Below are 18610 nucleotides of genomic sequence, written 5' to 3'. Positions count from 1 at the left end.
AATTTATATAGCCAGCCCCTCTATCCTATTTTCTTTATTTAACTTGCGGTCTTATTGCAGAGTCACAGATAGGGCTGCAAGTAGACTAGATTGACCAGCTTCGTGTTTGGAGCAAATCCAAAATTAATTTGGTCCAACCCCAACCAATGTTATTTGGACAAGGCTCGAATTCAAAAACATGACCTGTTGGGAATGTGGATTGGATTTGGATCCTTAAATTCCCAATCAGAACCTGAATGACGCAAACCAATCAAAAACTAGTAAAGTATATATTTCAAAACCCTCCTTGAATATAAGAAATTAGTCTTCTTTTCATGTTATAATTGGTCAATAATTTATGCTATTGATTATAATTATATGTGGTTATCAATCAAACCTTATGTAGAATATGTTTTTGATAATATTTTCATTTTGTTTACTTTTATTTTATCACATAAGACGCTTATGGCATTATTAGGTGATCAGTTTATGTATGTTTATTACGATTTATGTTTGGATTACTTTGACCGATGTAACTTGAAAATCTGATGGATTTATAAATTAAGATTAAATCCAACCCAACCTATTCAAAAGGAATTGGATTAGGTTCGGGTTCCATTTTTTGACCTGATTCAAAAATGGATTGGCTCTGGGTTGTGCCCATGCCCGATCCAAAGTGAGGAAAAAACCTTTCCAACAAAAGTAAGATAACACCAATAAGTTGTACCACTTGAATCTCCTAAGTTCCATAAGCTTTCTCAAAAGCAAATGAACCCCACCAGAAAGTTGCTAAACTTTAACCTATAAGACCACTTTTATAGGAAGCGCTACCATCAAATTTTGGAACAATCAGTTCATGATTCATATCCTATGCGACCTTACTTAACACCAACCTGAGAAATTTAGTTGGTAAAGACACAGTAGCACTATATAGTCTGAGCTTCCTCTTTAAATCTGGCCTATACAGTCATGTGACACCTTCATCTTTTGCACAGAGATGACCAGTAAGAATTCTTGTGAAGAACATTTTCTCTTACAATACTTTTGAGGTTCTTGATTAATCACCTAGAATATAAATATTAAATCATACAGTGTCTTAAAGGAAACATGGCAATTACCTCTAGAATTGGTTCTAGTTCATTCAACTTCCACAGCCTTTTTTTTTTTTTTAATCAACTGTGAGAGAAAGTTAGCAAAAATACCAAGACAAATGGGGGAAGCTAAAATGAGGAACTAAATAATCATTTGCACTCACAAGGTTTATTCAACCAATAGCTCAAGGCATGCACTATTTAAAATCATTGCCTCACTGAATATTGTTTCCAAGACCTCCTCTGCTTTTGCATGTGTTAGAGTGAGGGCTGGGATGGTGAGAAGAGGGGCAAAGTTTTCAGACAGAGAACAGCTAGTAATAACAGCAAGTTGTGAACCCACGATGTTTGATGATCACCTACCAGCTGTTCCTCAATAAGTGGAATGTCTCAATAGGAACAATGTTAAACCTTCTGATTCCCATTACAACCACAAAGTTTGAAAGAATCAAGCGAGGGCAAAAAGATACAATGAAAAAAAAAATAAGGAAAAAAAAATGTAAATATTGGAAATGCAAAATTGAAAAGAACGGGCAGATCCCACCATACACTAGAAGAACTTCGGAATAAATACCAGATGTGCATAATATGGAAATAAATTCTCTCTAATATACTCCCAGAAACTTGGGGGGACCAAAGAAAATTGAGAAGTATTTCAAAAACCATACCTTCTTCTTGAGACAAAGTAAAAAATTCTCAAAATTTGCACCCCAAAGTACTTCATTATAGTCATCGCATCTTGAGCCCCTTGATCCATCTCTAAAACTCCATACTTGCGCTGTTACAAATTATGCAGATTTAAGCAAATAAATAAATAACTAATGTTTATCATGTACTAATGCATAACATCACAAACAAGCACATCAACAAGTTCAAATAACCAATATGCATTTCATCAAAAAAATAACCAATATGTATAAAGAAGATTCTAAATGCTCAAATTGAACAAACTTTTATCTTTTTTTTTTAATAAAACTAGACAAAAAGGCATCATAGTACTAAGTCCCATAGGAGGAGGGAAAAAATGTTGCATTAAATTATATAGAACTTGTTAGTAACTACCTAAAATCTCTCTCTCTCTCTCAATTCTTTTTTTTTTACCCCAGGTTAGTTCACCTTATAGGTCAATGGTTTGCACATCAGGGGAATCCTCCTCCACCAAAGCCCTCCAAACCTCACACCCAACCCCCTCCCCACCCCCTTGCGGGCGCTTGGCCAACTTAGTGTCTACATGTGTTAGATTGCACTTGGACCAGGTCATGTATACACCCAACCATGCCTAAACCACTTCAGTTTGACCTGACATGGACCATCCTTAGACCAAGCTACAACATCCACAATTTGGCCAATCCATCAAACTGCCAGACATCAGACCCATTGAAACTACCCCTGTGAAAAAATCCCATCGACATGAGGATACCTGGTCAGAAATCACTCTGCAGCAAGAAAGGGGTATGAGCCATGAACTTGCAAACTCAACCCTAAGCCGAATATATCATTTCACAATGCTTATAAATATATCCAACCTATAATTCTATGCCAAATAAATTGTAGTAAAACACCAATAATACAAAGGCACCTCTATAAATTAAAAAACATCCACTCTACTAACCATTCATATGATGCATATGCACTAAAGCTTGCAACACAATAACCAAAGTAAACCTGAAATGCCTATTTACAATGGAAAAAGTCACTTGACTGGAAGAATTAAAGCATGTTATTGGGAGTCTGTTTATGGTATCAAAGATACCGACCTTACCACCAACAGACACACCTAGATACTGATCGGGCGCTCTTATATCTGTAGGCTCCATAGCATTATCAGTAATTCAGAAAATCTTTCAGCATCTGAAAGGGCTGCAGCTATCATAGCTTGTTGTTCTACAGAATGGGTTTCTTCACTAGACTGTAAAACAAAATATACCAAATATATCAGATCCTGTCACACTGTTGCAATGAAATAGCAAATGATAAGAACTAAATTCAACCCAGCAAGAATTCTTGCCAAATAATCACCATAGTCCCGAACATGGATAGTAAAAGAACTTAGTCAGTCATTTGTAAAACCAGACTATCACTGTAGTAACCAATAAAAGCTCCTGTCTGAAAATCTTTACAAGGTCAAACTTGAAATATATACACAAATTTGTCTTATCAGCAGACTTATAAATTATAGTGATTGGGGAAAGCATTCAATCTCTGAGGGAACATATATACCTCAGGAACGTGAACACAAACTTTGATGCTATAATATTATGACTGGATGGGAATAGAAAAGCTAGGGTTTCAGGACAAGAAAGAAGAGGAACATAGCCGTGAAACCAAATCTCATGAAAAATATGCCCAAGATGCAAGAAGATCTGCATGAACATTCCCCTAAATGTTAGTATAATAAACTAAATATTTGATTCAAGTTTTGCCATCTCGCAACCAAATCCTATACTGGTATCATCCTATTATAATATCGGTATGCACTATATTATGAGACAATGAGACATACCGAGTGTCAGTATATTACGAGATTGCATACTGGTTTGATAACAATACAGTATGGTATGGTACCGACTAGAGAATAATATTTTCCCAACCATGGTAAACAAGGCTTTGCTTTAATTTGTGCACTCTTTTCAACATTCACTATCATAATGGGACAAGTCCTCAGTCAAAATCTTGTTCTAAACCTCTCTTTTGAGGTTTGTCTCAATGTTCCCAAAGACAAATCTCTATTCAAAAAGTTGTCTTTACCATATTATATAAGGACTCGAGCAAGCAATTTTCAATGCTTTCATCATACTGTTCGTGAAGTTGCTTCATCACTACACTCTTCTACATCACATTCATTCTGCTGCATAGCACACTACCATGTTCTGCCATAATTTGTCATGTTACTTCGACCACAACCTGCTTAAAGCAATATGGAAAGCTTTAGCTTCGAACAAAAAAACTCCAGGAATTCTCATATTTATTGGTATTCTGTTCTCTTGTCAAGGGTGACCTATAATCACAACATAAGTGCAACACCTTGTTAATCAATCATGTACACCTCTCTCATTTTTATGACACTTATGTCCTCCAAACGTTGTGCTTGACATCCTGAACACAAGGGAAAGTTTCACATGTCACTTGTGTGGTAAGCAACTTCACTAGTACATCTCACACTAATTTTTGATCATGCATTTTTTAATGACTACTACAAACTTTTCTTAACTCCTTTTTGCCCCCTCTTAACTGATGTGGCTCCATATTAATGTTAATGGAGCTAAGAACCTCCTATTAGGTGTCTAACTATTGCATCAATATTTTCCTTAAGAACCAGGACATCTTTCAAAGAAGACATCCAGATTTGTCACCCCTTCTTATCTTAAGAGTGACGATCAATATCTCAAAAAATCTTAACAAACGATAGATGCCACTTAAATTAATGAGTAGATATTTCATAACCAAACAAAACACAAGTTTGAATTTGATCCACATGCTCCAATTTTTAGTATCCTGTCCACCAGGCTGCTAGGTAAAACTCTACTCTATGACAGGTCATGATTTTGGATGATGAAGAGGTATTAAAGAAAATGATTGACTATGGTCGTGTTTAGATGCTAAGGCCCAATCTGTGCACAGTGCAGCTCTTGCCCTAGTTACTTCATGATATTAATATAGCATCAACCTGCACCTTCAAGTAATGGGTAACAAGAGGTGATGTGTAATTCGAGGCATCCTCCGCTTAAGGATTACAGTTTTTCATACTAATTCTTCAGATAACAATATGCACGTTGATTTTATCTCTATTGTCAATGAATAGAACATGTGAGAAAGAGATTTTCATAAAGTTGATCCATTTAAAGGAAACACAGTGTTGGTTACATTCACCATCCGAACATTGCAGACCGGTGGCTATGATTATCAGCAAAAATCAAAAAATCATACAGAAACATAATATTGAAACTTATCTTAGCACCACGTTTTCTTGTTGATCTAGTTTCATCTTGTGGAGGTGGCTCAATGAAGGGTTCAGATCTTGGACAACGTTCCACATAGCGTGCACTTACAAGTCGATCAAAATTTGCACGCAGCCCTTCCCGCACACTTGCACTGACTAAAGATGATGTGAACACCAAGACAGTAATACTCAAGAACTTCAGTAAGACAAGATTCCAGAGGTAGATCTCATACTAAAATTCGACAGGAATTTTGAAATCGGAAATAAACCGCTAAAAAGTACTGGAGAAGAAAAGAATCAGTTCCCACCACTCGGGAATAACCCCATGAAATCAGATGAGCTTTCGATTTACTTCAAGAAATTGATCAGAAAACGGCAATAAAGTGGATGGATTCAGGTGCCAAATTAAATCACGAGCCAAAACGTTAAAATGCAAGGAAAGAATCCGATGACTGACCTGTGGGCAGAGGTCGTCACTTACAACGGCCAAGAACTTGGAGAATCCCATTCGATCGAGGATGTTGTCGAAGAGGGCCATGTAATGGGTCACCGCCTTGGTCACAACTCCAAGCCCAGCTTCCAAGAATAAAGCAACAAAGATAACAAGATCAGAGCGAGCCAAGATTTGGTATTCCATCGATTAAGAAAGAAACAGAGATAAACAAAGCACCTGGTCTTGGAGAGAAGAAGGCCGGGACGCAGTTGTGCTGGATGAGGACGAGGAGGCAGTTCTTGACCTGGGATGAGGAGAGCTCGGCGAAGCGGATGATTTCTTGGAGGGAGAGGGTCCAGAAGAAGATTTACGTGCGTTAGGAGAGGAGAGACGCGGATGATGGGGGGAGGTTGGGGGGGGGGGTGGGGAAGGCGATGGGACCTTACGGCGATGAGATCGACGAAGTGGGCGGTGCCATCATTTCTTGGATTTGCTCCAAGAAGGAGCGGAGAGGAGGAAGAAGGACGACGAGACGCCTCTGCTTTTGTGGCCATTTTAAAGCTTTTACCTCAAACCTAAACCTTTGGATTTGGGGGGAAAGGTTTATGGGTTCCGGGCGTCCTGATGATACATGGTCGACCGCGTGATGCGTGCGGTCCGCGCGATGGAACGGCTATTTTTATACGCACTCTGTCCGCATAACTTATTTTATACGCGCTGTGGATGCGCATTTTTGAAATGTGCAACGAGCAATGATGGAGGTGGCAACTTGTCTCCTCCTGGTATTTGTTGTGGATATCAGGGTTCCAATCCGAAACTTCTAGCAATGATTTAAAAACCGGAATGTTTAAAAAGGAGCGACACCAGTCACCAATTCAAGCATCGAGCCAACCAAAATCAAACCATAACGTTAGCAATAATATCATAAATTTATTAATTATTGGTTATATACAAAAATAGATTAAAATTATAACTACATAAATAAGAGCATAAGAGCCCTGTATATATATAGCATATAATTTCACAGCTTGAATGGCAATAGACGGACAAATCAAACATAGTGAATAATTAAAAAAATATTTGGTTAGAGAAAGTGGGGATCCGTAATCGAAATCAGAATGAGTGACTCTTATTCCAACCATTTGGTTGGGAGGAGTTCCATTCCGATTCTGGAGTGGAATGTGAATAGCTCCATTTATATAGAACTCAATCCTTACTCTCCTCTATAGATTCAATTTTTCATTCTAATTCCGATTTTGATTTCGATCACGAACCAAACTCTTTGGGGATGTAGTCATTTCGATTTCAAATCATTCTAATTTTCATTCTCATTCTGATTTCGGTTGCAAATCAAACCTCTTAAATAGATTGGAACAATCAATATTACATTCTCAAAAATGACTGATTGAGCTTTAACAAATAAATCATATAATATAATATTATGCAGGTTATTGTTTTATGTGTAAAAAGTTACCATAAAGAATTTCAACAAACAACGCAAAGAACAAGGGGGTGGGGTTCTTGTCCTCACCAACCAACTTACCGAAGATCAAAAAGTAGATGAAGGGAGAGGGAGAGGAGGGTTGGGGTGGGCGGGAGATGGATCTACAACAATGAAGATAAATGTTCAGGGGGTGTTTGGTTCGTAATCGAAATCAGAATAGGAATGAGAATCGGAATGGCTTGGAATTGGATTCGGAATGGTCAAATTTCTCGAAGCGTTTGGTTCGTGACCGAAATCGGAATCGAAATTGAAATGAAAAATTGAATCCATAGAAGAGAGTAGGGATTGAGTTCTATATAGATTGAGCCATTCTCATTCCATCTCGGAATCAGAATCGGAATCGGAATGAGACTCCTCTTAATCTAACGGTTAGAATGGGAGTTATCCATTTCGATTCCGATTCTAGATCCTCATTCTCTTCAACTAAATACATCTTCAATTATCATGATCAGATGGTAGTTGAGGATTCAACCATCTTTTATTTGCACCAATATCAAAGAGAAGGTATCAAGAGCTTCAAGTTGGAGTGGGACAGAAGATGCCAATAGTTTCTGCTATTAATTACAAAGAAAGACCTCATATTATTGCCGCTAGCAAGCTTGTCAGAGGACTTTGACAAGCGAGGCAAAGAACAAGGGGGTGGGCGTCTTGCCACCAACAACCAACTTATCGAAGATTAAAAAGCAGATGGATGGAGAGAGAGAGAGAGAAAGAGAAGGGCGAGACAGAGAGAGAGAGATAGATCTAGAACAATAAAGATAAGTATTCAATTACCATGACAAGATGGTGGTTAAGGATTCAACCATCCATCGTATGCACAAGCATCAAAGAGAAGGCAACGAGAGCTCGAAGTTGGAGTGGGAGAGAAGGTGTCGATGGTCTCTGCTATTGATTGCAAACAAAGATCCTATCTTAATCACCACATGTAAATTAAAGAGATATTTGATCCATAATCAAAATCAGAATGATAATGAAAATTGAAATGATTTGGAATAGGAATCGAAATGGTCAAATCCCCCAAAGCATTTGGTTCATGATCAGAATCAAAATTAAAATTGGAATTGGAATAGAAAATTGAATCCACAGAGGAAAATAGGAATTGAGTTCTATATAGATCGATTCATTCCTATTTCACTTCAGAATCAAAATCAGAATGAGACTTCTCCCAACTAAATAGTTAGAATGAGAGTCATTTATTTCGATTTCGATTTCAGACCTCTATTCTTTCCAACCAAATATCTCCTAAGAGCCAAGACAAAAAATTGAACGTAGAGCTGTTTGAATCAATCACTACTTTATAGTTATCATGGTTTCATCATATTTTTAATGAGAAAGGCTGTTTTTCCTATTTAATTCAAAGATTTATAAGTTTATCTGGATGAAGGTTTAATCAGATGACAGTTCAATCGGCTAGTTTGTTCTGATTTTTGAATATAGCTTTTAAGATTGGTTTGAGTTACAGGAATCTAGAAAAGAACTACCCCAGTCAACATATAGCACACTATTCATGATCCCATTTCAATCGATAATAAAAAAACTAGTCGAAGACCCGCGCATTGCGCATGGCTGGATATATGAAAATAATTTTTCTTCTAAATCTGATCAGATTAAAATATACATATATATATAATAAAATAATATTCGTTCAAATTTTTATGGTCACTTCATATTCTCAACTATTTATATAAATAGGTTTTAATTATAAAAATATAATAATATTATATGTTAATAAATAATTTATATATGAAAAGGTATTCTTTTCAGATGGTACAATAAAATTTATTTGAGAAGCTGAGTTGACAACACTCCGATATTCCTTCACATAATATATATATATATATATATATATATATATATATATATATATATATATATATATATATATATATATATATATATATATATATATATATATATGATATCATCTATATCTATAATATTGGTGTTGATAAATTATCATCCGTTTGCGGCATATATTAATTTACGTTGCTTCACTCAAACATCTATATTTAATAATATGACCATGACCAATGGCCCTGCTTTAACTTTATATATCTTGGGTCTTTTTTTTTCTTTTTTTTGCCTCCATTGTCGAATTTCAACCATCCATGGAGGTCAATTTTTCATTATTAATATAACAAAATTCAAATGTTTGAAGAATCTAAAATTGAAAAAGGATTTCATTGGTTGTATTGTCCAACTTCCCACGTTGGATTGTTTAAGTTTAATCACCACTTCTTTTTACCGGCCAAACTTTTCATCCAAGTCAAGTAACTAAAACATAAACTCATGTATCCTATTCGATAATTTGATTGTAATGACTCATGTTGGAGGTCTTTTGACTCTATATTGGCAAATTTAAGACTTGTTGAATTATAAACCCTACTATCTAAAATGTTCATTCAATTGAATTAGACGAAACATGGCCTAATAAAATATAAGATCTTAAAACTCCAAGGCCTCCTGGTGAGCAAAATAATCAAGGTGTCATTTGTAAACAGTTATATTTTTATATCTTTAGAAATACAAATATATATTTTATTTTTAAAAATTAAATATATTTAGTATAGTCAGTTAGTTTTGAATATATATATATGGTAATGGTGGTATAAGCAATGGAGATGACAGATTAATGATGATCTTTTGATGGCAAAGACAACAATAGAGGTGAAGATGAAAATAATGACAGAAATGATTACAAAGACATCGAGAAAGTAGCGATAATGATAGTGACTGCAACGACAATATGATGTAGACAATAATAATGATGGTGGTGCAATGGCAAAGATGATTCTAATAGATATAGTGGTAACAACAATGGCCACAATGTAGCGGAGAAGATGATAGTGACTGTGGCAATAATTCATGTAGAGATTATAAAACTATCAGTCTCTTATTTTAAAAAATATTAAAATAGTAAAAATAAAATATATTTTAGTAAAAATAAAAATAATAACATTGGATATATTTTTTTTCTCAGTTTTTATTATTTTGATTCTTTAAAATATAAAATAAAAACAAAAGCACTATCAAATGGATATCATTATTTTATTTTTTTGAAGCAAATGATGGCAATCCAGCACCATTCATTAAGAGAATGAATGAGGATAAAATAAAAAAAAAAAAGAGAAGACAAAAGTTGCAATTTCAAGGTTGGACTAATGCAATGCATAACCAGCTCTGCCCAGAAATTGATCATGATGTTATGAAAATAAACAAAGGGATTGGATTATTTATTGGAACATAGATTTACATAAATTACATAATCCAAAGTAGTAGACTTGCCAAGTGGAAATCAAGGGCTGCTATATACCCAAATTAGATACAATAAGATAGTGGTTATGATAACCATCATTATTGTGGACATGTGAAAATAGCGGCTCGATTGTATCCTTACTCAAGAGGTAAAATATCAATTTATAGGTTATATGTTCAAACTTTAAACATTTATCCACGGGCACCCGAATTTCAAATAATAGTCATCATCTCCACTGTGCCATAGCTTTTTTTTTTTTTTTTGATTACATGGAAAAAAAAAGCCAAAATATGCAAGCTGCTTAAATAACAAAAGTGCAGCATAAAATTATAGTAATATATTTTAAATTTTAATTCAATTTTATTTATATTTTTATATTTAAAAAAATATCAAATCGATCTTTTTAATTAGCGATATATTTCAATATAGTTCGATCATTCATTTTATCAATAGATGGTATTAAATTTTTCTTTTAATAGATGAAAATATCTCTTGTTCATAGATAGGTTTGAAGGAGAAAGAAGATGAGAAAGAAAAGTGAATGAAGAGGAATAGGAGGATAGAAAAATAATGATGGGTAAGGAATAGATTAGAGGAGGAGAAAAAGGACAAGAAAGAGAAGATGAGGGAGAAAGAGAGGAAAAAAATAGATTATCAATGAAAAGGAGCGAAGGTGAAAGAGGCCGCCACGAAGGAAATAGCTTATGGATGGTTTGGAGGATGAGGAGGTGAAATGAATAGGAGGAAGCAAAGAAGGTAGAGGGAGCTACTATGGGGAGAAGAAATGAGTGAAGAGGAAAGAGAAGGGGAAGGATTTTTTTGCCAGTGAAAAGAGGTAGATGTAGAGGGGGTCATCTAAAGGGATAGAGCTTATAGGTTGGTTTAGAAGAGAAAGAAGATGAAAAGAAAGAGAAAGAGGTGGAAGGGGAGGGGGGAGAGGGGCCACCGGTAAGAAATATGGTGGAGGAGGAGGAAGGAAAGGAGAAGAGGATAGGGAGGAAGAAGATGGGCCGAAAAGACAAGAAGAGATGAAGATAGAGGAGGCCATCGTATGGAGGATGGTTTATGGACGGTTTGAAGGAGAAGGATGAGGAGGAGAAGTAGATGGGAAGAAAGATGAGGAGAATGGATGGAAAAAGGGGAGGAGAAGAAAGGAGAGGAGGAGAATGGGTAGAAAAAGGAGAGGAGGAGAAATGGATGAGAAGAAAGGAGAGGAGGAGGAAAGAAGAGGGAGAAAGAGAGACACCATCATGGAGGAGAAGGAGATCAATCGGAGAAGAGGGAAGAGATAGATATTTTTATTATTTTAAAAAATTTTATTAATAAAGATGAATGATTAAATTATATTTAAATATATTGATAATTAAAATAATTAATTTAATATTTTTTAAAATATAGAAGATATGAATAAGGTTGAATTAAAGTAGAGAAGACCGTTCTATAATTTTTTTCAAATTAATATAATGATGTCTTCTGGTTTCGTTATAACGTCCCTTAGTTTTGGCCCATGCTGCGTACGGGATATGGATAGAATCAACGCCGAAGCGGCAAGAGACGTTGGGAAAGGCGTGCGGAAGTTGGATGCCGAGTCAGAGTCCGTCGCTGCTTGTCCATCACATTCCTATCTCTTTCGGGATAATTATGCACCCATCAATTAGATGTCAATAATAAATGGGCTCGGGTTATATCTTTCGCGCAGAAGAATGATTGATTTTTTTTTTTACGACATCAACCGTTGGATCGCCGATCTGCTGGAATTTCAAAGAGATCAATCTCCTTTCGTGCGAAAGGTCCAACCGGAACCCTAAATAAAGAACCAAATTAAAGCCCTCGTCTCCTCTCGAGAAAAAGCCACCCTCAAACCAAACCCCTCCATCCCTATTCCCCTCCCTCATCTGTGGAAATCAGCGCTTGGTTCCCATCTCCGTTCTCGTCCGGCGGAATAAAGGCGAGAGAGAGAGAGAGGGATAAAGCGAAAATGTTCGAGTTCTTCATCCTCGGGTGCACTGGAATCGTGGTGTTCCTCCACAGCGCTAATTTCCTCTTCCACGCCCTCTCGCAGCGGATCACCGTCCGATCCCTCAGGTAGGGTGATCGGCTCCATCCCTTCTTTTTATCTTCTATTGTCGTTTCTAGCCGCCGGATCCCTCCTCTGGCGGACGGTTTATGTATTTTTTTTTTCCTCTATCACAGTTCCTTTCTTCTTTTTTTTTTTGGATTTGGAATTTTAGATGGAGATTTTTTTTTTTTTGGTTCATGTTGTATTTTTGGGCTTTCTGACAAGAATTTTTGCTGTTCTTCTTTACAGCTTTCTGGGATTCATCGGATGGTAGGAAGGATTAGTTCGAGGATATGTCGGCACTCCAATTTGTATAATTTTTTGATATTATTGTCAACAAAAAAGTCGCGAAGATGCTCTATTAATGTAGACTTAACCGTGTAACTAAAGGAAAGGGGTTTTTTTGTTTGGTCTTATAATGCATTTGTTCTTCCTTTCTTCTCTTTACTTAAACGTCGGTACTATCCTTCGACCTTGATAGTTTTTCATCACCGAGTACCTGGTCGATTTATTTGTTTATCTACCTACTTTTATCTTTCTATCTATTTATCTAATATTTGTTTTTATTTATTTGGCAACAAAGCTAGTGATGGAGTTAGGTGCAACGGTTGCTTGGAGAGCAATTAAAACTTGGAATGTCTGTTTTATCCCTTTTTATATCCTTTACGTATTTTCTTATTTTAGTTTCAACTAATATCTTATTGTCTCTCATCCTAATTTTTCTGAGCTTTACCGTCCCTTGACTTCTATATCAAACACCTGTTTTAGAAACTGGTGGAGAATATTGAGAAATGCTCGCAGTTCTCCGGTCCCATGTTGCTTAATCATATTTTCTCTGTTTTGTCTTTCTTTTATACATGATATATGATTGCAGACATTGGTATAAGATGCAATCAATAATTTGCTTTCTTTTTCTTTTCTTTTTTTTTTTCTGGGTAACTTGTTATGATTCTTGGTAGATGAGAGTGGATGCAATCAATAATTTGCTTTCTTTCTTCTTTTTTTTTTTTTTCTGGGTAACTTGTTATGATTCTTGGTAGATGAGAGTGGATGCGCGTGCACTTGGAGAATATTTGAGAAATTCTCGCCAGTAAACTTTAGGCCTGTGTTTTGATAAATATATGTGCTAACAAAAATTTGTTTGGATGTATGCATGCAATTTGGAGGTTCGGAATGGCTCTGGGTGCTTACGATTCTATGTCTTGGGATCTCATCCATAAATTTATGCTAGCCATAAATGATTATTTCAGTTCTGAAAAATTTGGAGAGCTGTCTGAATAACGTTTTGCCCCTCTATCTTAGCGGTGGTACATTGATGCAAGCATAGATGGTTGTTTAAAGAATTTTCAATTATTTATGTAACTTCGGAAACACCCTTCAGTAGAGCCCATTGCTCTCTCTCCTCACTTTCTTCGAATGGGCAAACATAAAGCAATAGAAGTGTATGAAAACGAGAAATATGTATAGCTCATTGAAGAGCGTGATGTTCCACCGATACCCAAGATTTACCCAGCCTTGAAGAGGGGAAAAAAAAAAAGGTTATAAGTTAATATCTCAGTGGCTAATCTTATCAGCAAGCCCTATAGGTGATACTAGAATGAAGTTAGAGGTTCTCGCCGATGCGCTGGCCTTAAAATTTAATGCATCTCACGAGTGAGTGATGCTACGCTAGAATGAAGTTAGAGGTTCTCGCTGATGCCGTGGCCTTCAATTTATCCCCTGTTGGCTAACTTGTCCGTCAACCCACTGCCTTTCTTGTGCCTTTCTTGTACATATGGTTCAGGGAGAAATCCTTTGTGCACCATAGATGGTGCAAAAAATCCGACGTAAAGTGCATAATTTTATGTGATTGATCTACATAGTCATCATTTTTCAATATATTTTTAATATCTGTATCCATATTATGACATCATATATGAAGTTATAATTTTGATGCAGGGTGTCATGATATATCGCAGGATGCCATAATTTTTTTCAAAAAGTAGAAGTATTTTTGTCATTCAAAATTTTCAAATGAAAAAATGAAACTGCAGACATTAAATGCACGTTGAAAAGTAGTTGGATAAAAATATCTCCTTTTATATTATGACATCCTGACATTCTGAATAATATTATAATATTTTGCATGCAGGAAGTCATAATATGTCATAAGATGTCATAATTTTTTTTAAAAAATAGAGATATTTTCGTCATGTAAAATTTTTAAACGAAAAAATAGAACTGCAGGCATTAAATGTGCGTTGGAAAACGATGACTATATTGATCAATCACATAAAGTGATGCACTCAACATTAGATTTTTTGCACTATCCATGATGCACAAAAAATTTCTCATGTTTTAGATTCTTGAAACCCTATAAAAGAGATATATCATTTAAGTGGCGTAATTGCATGAGGGATTTTCCCGTCCCTTGATAAGATATTTTGTTCTTGACAATTTGCCTTGCAGCAGCATAAAGAACTTTATGATTGAGTGCCTTATAGTTAGTTTGTAGGAGGATGCTCTGGGCTGGCTGGGGGGCATTATCTGTTAAGAAATTTTTTGTGCACCACGTGCGGTGCACGGATGCGGTAATTGGCTCTGGGTCGGATAAAATTTTTTTTTTTTTTTTCTGTATCACTGTCTAGTCTCATGCATTAGCTAATCACCGCACGTGATGGGCAAAGCATTTCTCTTGTCTGTTATCTGTGTGGCTTATAGACCTATTATGGAGTCTTTCTCCGTACTAGCAATGCTCGGATTTGCTGCTCTTATATGAAAGAAATTAAAAAAAAATCTTTGTGCATCGCGTGTGGTATAATAAAATTTATATGGATCGTGCTATTTAATCACATCGAAATACATAATCATCGCTTTCCAACGTACATTTAATACATGTAATTTTATTTTTTTATTTAAAATTTTGAATAATAAAAATATCTCTTCTGGTCTGAAAAAATTATGATATCTTGTGATTATATTATGACATTTCGTTGTCAAATTATGACTTCTGCATACAAGATGTCATAATTTTTCTTTCAAAAATTACGAAGACGAAAGAATATTTTCGTCATTATTGAAAATTTATAAAATTTTTAAATAATAAAAATATTTCTTCCTTTCTTATTACATCTTTTGACCAAATTATGAGTAGAAAGTCATAATTTATCCACGAAATATGATAATATGATCACACGATATTATAATTTTTTTTAAAAAAAATATTTTTATCATTTAAAATTTTAAATAAAAAAATAAAAATACTTTTGAAAAGTACTGGCTAGGAGACGATGTAATTTTTTCACACCGGATTCCATGTGCAAAGAATTACTCAAGAAATTATAACCTTGATCCGGCCCTCATTGCTTGACCCAGGGTTCCTTCCCCACGCACCCTCGCCCCCTAGAAAATCGGCGGCTCCCTCTTCTCCGATGGTTACGCGCTACTGCTACGACGGCAAAAGAGCAAAAGAGCAAAAGAGAAGGCCTCTTGTCTTTCTCCTGTACAATGCCTTCCCTCCTCATCGTCTCCGAGACCTTTGCCGCTTGCCTCCTCCTCCCGAAGCCCTCCGCCATCCCCGATGCCATTGCCTCCCTCCTCGCTGACCTCCGCCTCTCCCATGTCGCCTCCACCCATCTCTCCATCGCTCTCTCCGATGGTGAGCGTCGCCGCGTTTCCATCAGTCTCTCCCTCCTCCGTGATGCCGCCATCCTCCTCGACGATCCCACGAGCCTGGACGACATGGGCGCAGAGGTGGCGGAACACCGCGTAGGCCTTCGCAATAGGTACCGACGAGAGGCGACCGAGCTGTGGCCGGCGTGGGTGTTCGAAGGGGTGCTGGACCCGCAAAGTGGCGGCATGCAGCGGTGGACCCACTCTTCTTCTACGTTGTCTTGCTCGGTGAACGGCTGCTGGTTGCGGCGGCGGCGGCGGAGGGCGGGGATGAATGGGGCACGGTTCAACTTCTTGCATGGATCCCACGCCTAGCTCCCGAAAGTTAACCCTCACGACCATGAGTTCTTCCTCGACCTCCCTGCCTGCCTTGGCCACGATGGTGCGCTCAGCGTCGCCAACGTCCACCACACAGCAGAGGAGTAACTATCTGAGGAGTCTAACCCCACTCGAACCCTAGCTTTCTCATTTCCCGAAATGTCTCTCACAGCTGGGAAGAAGCAAGACATTGCCTCACCAAATCCTTTCCCTTTACCCCGCCTCCTCCTTTCCTCAGCCCCTTCGAGCATCGCTCCAAAATGTCACGGTGGAGATGGCCACCGCGAACACCTTTGATCTCCCCGAGGATGATCCATCACGAAAGCAACATGTGCGCAGCAGCAAAATATCGCAGCTAATAAGCCTGGCCCCTCGTGGTCGGAGATGATGTCCGGATGATCCCCTTTGTGGCGAAGTTCCAAAAGAAGTTCGTCCCTTCGTCTCAGGCATCGAGTTATAAAGTGCTCGGATTAAGTTGGTGGTGTCAAGAATGGAATAGTTTTTTTTTTTTTTTTTGAGTGGAGGTGGTGGAGTAAATTTTCGTTGCAACGAATATTTTTTTCGAGAGGAGTAAATTTTCCTTGCAACGGTGACACAACTATGTCATCAATGCAACAAATCAATCAACAACTAAAAATTGATGAAATACAGAAATAGTATGGATGTTATTCATAAAAATTAATAAAATATATAAAATTGATGAAATATAAAGGGATGTTTGGTTTGCGATTGAAATTAAAATATAAATCGAAATCGAAAACGATCGAAATAAGAATCGAAATGATCAAATCTTTCAAAATATTTGGTTCATGCTCAGAATCGAAATTGATGATTTTCATTGTTGTTGTTTGGTTCATTTAAAAATAAGAATCGAAATAAAATTTTATTTTAAAAATATAAATTAAAATAAATTTTATATAAAATTAAAAATTTTTAAATAAGAGAGGAAATATTTTATAAAATAAAAAATAAATAATAAATAATTTTAAAAAAAATAATTGAGACTCTATCGATTATTTTTATAATATATCAAGGTTAGTACTTAGTAGTCCAAAATGAAGGAAATGAAGGGACTCGTCCTTATTCGACTCTCCAAAATTATTTGACACTCCCTCTCTCTCTCCCCCCTTTCTCCTTCCAGTCTCTGTCTTGTCTATTTCTTTCTCTATACCATTACTTTGGTCCCCCTCTCTATCTCCCATATCTCCCTTGTTGGTGTAAAAATCCGCTTGCGCCGGAGAAGCTGGAGTCGAGGGAGTCGCGGTCGCCGTCGGGACCTGCAAAGGAAGTCTAAACCGGAGGTGGGGTTGCTCCGGCAAGACCCTCCGACGCTCAAGTCAGTTCTCTGCCTCAACAAGAATGGAGCGCTCGAATGGAGAATTTAGCAGAGTTTTGAGATAAAAAGTGAGAACTTATCGAATAACGTATCTGGGGTTTTCCTTTCATAGACGGAGAGGGCAACAGATTGATAACGACGCCTGTAACCGTCTGGCAGTGGGCTGCCCAGGGTCAGGCAGAGTTTGTTGCGAAGAGTAGTGGAGTGGACCCGTGGCCATCACCGGGGCATGCCACGTGGAGTCTACCGCGGGGAGTGGAGCGGCGTCTGTTGTCGCGACTTGCCAGCGGATGGGAGAATCGCGTGGTATCCATCGCAGGAAGTGGAGCAGAATCATGGCCGTTATTGTGGTCTGCCAGGGAGTAGTGGAGCTGTGCGGGATCCGTCGTAGGAAGTGGAGCAGTGCTGTGACCGTTATTGCGGCCTGTCAGGGAGTGATGGAGCTGTGCGGAATCCGCCGCAGGAAGTGGAGCAGTGCTGTGACCGTTACTGCGGCCTGTCAGGGAGTGATGGAGCTGCGTGGAATCCGCCGCAGGAAGTGGAGCAGGATCGTGGCCGTTATTGTGGCCTGCCTGGGAGTGCAGATCCGTCGGCTGAAGTTCGGCAGCAGTCGGAGCTGATGACGGAGTCCGGCTCCCGTAGGAGTCTGGGCGGAGTCCTCATTGCGGTTGGAGTCGTGGACGGAGCCCGGCTCCCATGGGAGTTCGGGCGGAGTCCTCTCGGAGTTGAAGTCACGGGCGGAGTCCGGCTCCCGTAGGAGTCCGGGCGGAGTCCCCTGCAATTAAAGTCAGGCGCGAAGTCCGGCTCCCATAGGAGTCCGGACGGAGCTTACCGGCAGTCGAGGTTGGCGACGGAGCCCGGCTCCCATAGGAGTCCGGGCGGAGTCCCGCTTGAGGTCGGAGTCGTAGGCGGAGCCCGGCTCCCGTGGGAGTCCGGGCGGAGTCCTCTCGGAGTTGAAGTCGCGAGCGGAGCCCGGCTCCCGTAGGAGTCCGGGCGGAGTCCCCTGCAATTAAAGTCAGGCGCGAAGTCCGGCTCCCATAGGA

The 18610-nt window shown here is 38.1% G+C and overlaps 1 long non-coding RNA gene across 1 annotated transcript; it reads left to right on the top strand.

Moving 5' to 3' along the window:
- The first annotated feature begins 12045 nt into the window (after positions 1-12045).
- On the top strand, positions 12046-12709 carry LOC109506139 (uncharacterized). The gene is made up of 2 exons (XR_002165190.2): positions 12046-12288; positions 12512-12709. It is a non-coding gene; the product is annotated as an uncharacterized lncRNA (long non-coding RNA).
- The last annotated feature ends 5901 nt before the right edge of the window (positions 12710-18610 follow it).

The sequence above is a fragment of the Elaeis guineensis genome, chromosome 2 (assembly GCF_000442705.2).
Source record: "Elaeis guineensis isolate ETL-2024a chromosome 2, EG11, whole genome shotgun sequence".
NCBI lineage: Eukaryota > Viridiplantae > Streptophyta > Magnoliopsida > Arecales > Arecaceae > Elaeis > Elaeis guineensis.
This window is presented reverse-complemented; position numbering and strand designations above follow the sequence as displayed.